Raw genomic sequence first — 4,324 nt, forward strand, 5'->3', positions numbered from 1 at the left:
TTGACAATTCTTTTCACTTGAAAGATACTGTGCTACTTCTTTCTGGCCTCCATGGTTTTTCCAGGGAGAAACTCACTGTTATTCAAATTGTTTTCCCCTATATATAAGGTGTCATGGCTGCTTTCAACACTTTGTCTTCAGTTTTCATAATTTCAATTATGGTATGTCTTCCTGTGTATTATTTTATTATCTTGTTTGGGGTTCACTCAACTTCACGAGTTTGTAGTTTTATGTTTCTTGCTAAATGTGGGAAGTTTTCAGCCATTAGTTCTTTAAGTACTTTTTCATCCCTGCCCTCATTTTTCTCTCCTTCCAGGACTTCAATGGCACAAATATTACATTTAAAAAATACTTCCAAAGGTTCCTGAAGCATGTTCACCTTTTTCAAGTCTTTTTTTCTCTGTGTTGTTCAGATTGAGTAATTTGCATTGTTCGCTCTTTCTGTTCATCATTTCTTTCCTCTATTTCCCCCATTCTGCTGTTGAACTTATTCACTGAGCTTTTTAAAATTTCAGTTACTATTATCTCTCAGTTCTAAATTTCAGTTTGGTTCTTCTTTGTATCTTTCATTTATTTGTTGAGACATTCTTTTTCTTTGCTAAAGCTTTTTATTTTTTTTTCATCTGTTTCAAGCCTGTTTGTAATTACTCATTGAAATATGTTTATAATGGTTGCTTTACAATCTTTGTTAGGTAATTATAGCACCTCTATCATCTGCTGTTGGCATCTATTACTTTTTTTCATTCAGTAGAGACCTTCTGGTTGTTAGTGTGATGTGCGATTTTTATGTTTGTTCTCTGGACATTGAAATCTGGACATTTTCATATTATTTTATGAGACTCTAAATCTTATTTAAACCTTCCCTTTTGATTGGACTTCTCTGACACCACTCTAGTAGTGGAAGGAGGGAGGTGCCACCTTGTTAATATCAGGTGGAATGGAAGGCTAGGTTCTCCAATTGGCCTTGTTGACACTTGAATGGGAGGGACTCCTTATTACTGCTGGGTGAGGGTGGGAATTCTGGCTCCCCACATGGTCTCCATTGACACTGTGGTGGGTGTGGCCTCATTATTGCTGGGTGACGGTGAAAGTCTTGATTCTTTAGTAGGCCTCCTCTAACACTACTTCAGTGGGGTGAGGAGGGTGCCTCATTACTGCTTGATGGGGGTAGAAATTCTGGCTCCTTCTGTGGTTTTTACTCACACTTCAGGGAGGAGGAGATCATGTTATTGGCCAGTTGGATGAATGTCCTGGCTCCCTACTTGGCTTTCTTTGATACCACTCTGGTGAGGGGGTTGGAGCACCTCATTACTGTCTCATGAGGGTGGAAGTGTAGGCTCCCCACGTGGCCTTCATTGGCATGGATGGGAGTGGAGCAACAACTTTTTCCGTGGGGTTAGGCTGGAATAGAGCACTTCTTGTCTAAAAATTTTCTGTCTGACTAGGCCACCCTTTTCCTGGCCTTCAGCTAGAGAGAACAAGCTTTTGTTCAGGCTATTTTGCCCATGCATGTTGGTGTTTTCATGTTTCTGGCTTCTTCAGCTGCAGGTCTCAGATATATTAGGCAAAAATGAATTCCAAGCAACACATGACCATGTTGTTCTTTGGGTTTTGATGTTCCTAGCAAGCAATCTTCTCTCCACCTTTCAGAGTCTTCCTGTGTTTGCCTTACATATTATGTCCAGGGTTTTTAGTTTTACCTAACAGGTGGAATAAGGAAAAGTATACTTATTTCATCTCCTGGAATAATGTGTCCTATAGAAAAGATCTTTTATTTGCTGCTGAGGTTAGGAGTTTTAGTGGATGAGACTGGGGTAGTTGAGGGGAGGAGGAAGAGAAAGGAGAGGAAAGAAAAACAGGTTCTACCACTCCTAAAAATCTCTATGAGTCCTGATTGAATATTTGTTCATTCATTCATCATTCAGCAAACATTTGTAATTCAACACTCTATGCCTAGGAGTGTAATTGGTGCTAGGAACACAAGGATAAGTAAGATTAATTTTTGCTTATTAGGAGTTTGAAATCTAGTCTCATAGAGGCTAACACCCAAAAAAGCAAATTATTACATGTTGTAATAAGTGAACTGTGTCCTGAAGTATGAGTAGAAGTTCTCTAGGTTAGCTAAAAAAAGATGATTTAGACAAAAGAAATGGCTTGTTTGAAGGCACGGAAGCATAAAATTTTTATGGATTTAAAGAATGGCATGCATTGGTGTGAAAAGAGTAAGGGGTTCTTATGAGTGAATGGTGGGAGATTAGACTGAAAATATTGGTGGGGACCAGATTGTTGAAGGCTTTAATATATTGTCATGCTAAGGATGTTTTACACTCTTTTTTTTTATTTTTTGACAGGGTCTCACTCTGTTGCCCAGGCTGGGGTGCAGTGGCATGCTCTAGGCTCACTGCAGCATTGACCTCCCAGGCCTAGGTGATCTCTCCACCTCAGCCTCCCGAGTTGCTGGGACTACAAGCACGCGCCACCATGCCTGGCTAATTTTTTGTATTTTTTGTAGAGATGGGGTTTTGCCATGTTGCTCAGGCTTGTCTTGAACTCCTGGACTCAAGCAATCCACCCACTTTGGCCTCCCAAAGGGCTGGGATTACTGGTGTGAGCCACTGTGTCTAGCTGATATTTTACACTTTCTGCAGGCAATGGAGAATAATCTCTAAACTATTTTAGTGGATATTTAAAATAATGACTTTTGGGCACAGCCTGAGACCTGTCCTCTCGCTTTCCTCCCTGGACAGCATGAGCTTCACCACTTGCTTCACCACCTTCTCCCCCAACTACCAGTCCCTGGGCTCCATCCAGTCACCCAGCCACAGCGTCCAGCCTGCCAGCAGTGTGGTTAGCCTCTATGCAGGCGCCAGGGGCTTGGGCTCCTGGATCTTTGTGTCCCCACCAGCTTCTGGGGCCACTGGGGGTCTGGAGGCCTGGTCATAGGGATGGCCAGGACTCTGGTGGGAATGCAGGGCATCCAGAATGAGGGGACCATTCAAAGCCTGAACAGCCACCAGGCCTCCTACCTGGACAGAGTGAGGAGCTAGGAGATTGAGAATCAGAGGCTGGACAACAAAATTTGGGAAAACGTGGAGAAGAAGGGAACCAAGGTAAGAGACTGGGGGCATTACTTCAAGACTATTGAGGACCTGAGGGCTCAGATCTTTGCAAATTCTGTGAACAATGGCCACATCATTCTGCAGATTGACAAAGCCCATCTTGCTGCTAATGACTTTAGAGTCAAATATGAGACAGAACTGGCCTTTTGCCAGTCTGTGAAGAGCGACATTCATGGGCTCCCCAAAGTCGTCGATGACGCCAATGTCACTCAGCTGCAGCTGGAGGCAGAGATCAAGGCTCTCAAGGAGGAATTGCTCTTCATGAAGAACCATGAAGAGGAAGTAAAAGGCCTACAAGTCCAGATTGCCAGCTTTGGGTTGACTGTGAAGGTAGATGCGCCAAATCTCAGGACCTTAGCAAGATCATGGCAGACATCTGGGCCTAGTACAACAAGCTGGATCTGAAGAACCGAGAGGAGCTGGACAAGTACTGGTCCCAGGAGATTGAGGAGAGCACCACAGTGGTCACCACACAGTCCACCAAGATCAGAGCTGCTGAGATGACACTCATGGAGCTAAGATGTACAGTTCAGTCCTTGGAGATTGACTTGTACTTGATAAGAAATCTGAAGGCTTGCTTGGAGAACAGCCTGAGAGAAGTGGAGGCCTGCCACTCCATGCAGATGGAGCAGCTAAACCGGGTCCTGAGGCACTTGGAGTCAGAGCTGGCACAGACCTGGGCAGAGGGGCAGCCCTAGGCCCACAAGTACGGGCCCTGCTGAATATCAAGGTCAAGCTGGAGGCTGAGATTGCCAGCTGCCTGCTGGAATATGGGGAGGACTTCAATCTCGGTGGTGCCCTGGACGGGAGCAATTCCATGCAAACCATCCAGCAGACCACTGCCTGCAGGACAGTGGATGGCAAAGGGGTGTCTGAGACCAACAACACCAAAGTTCTGAGGCACTGAGCCAGCAGAAACAGGGTACCCTTTGGGGAGCAGTAGTCCAATAAAAAGTTTAGAGGTCAAAAAATAAAATTAAATAAAATAATGACTTTTTGATGTTTGTATCTATGTCTATGCATATCTTTTAATATCCTTTTACATGTGTTGGATGTAAGACTTGCCACTCTGCCTTCATCTATCTTTTCCTTTCTACCTATTCCTGTATGACATCTGTGGCTAGAAATAGGGGAGACAGATGTTTGGCTAAACATCTAGAGTTACTAGATAGAAATGTGTAAATCTACCAGATGCACAAGTGGAG

At 43.9% G+C, this 4,324-nt stretch overlaps 1 pseudogene; it reads left to right on the top strand.

The window, feature by feature from the left end:
• The first annotated feature begins 2,748 nt into the window (after positions 1–2,748).
• LOC129032011 (keratin, type I cytoskeletal 18-like) lies at positions 2,749–4,026 on the top strand (annotated as a pseudogene).
• The last annotated feature ends 298 nt before the right edge of the window (positions 4,027–4,324 follow it).

This window comes from Pongo pygmaeus, chromosome 11 (assembly GCF_028885625.2).
Source record: "Pongo pygmaeus isolate AG05252 chromosome 11, NHGRI_mPonPyg2-v2.0_pri, whole genome shotgun sequence".
Lineage (NCBI taxonomy): Eukaryota > Metazoa > Chordata > Mammalia > Primates > Hominidae > Pongo > Pongo pygmaeus.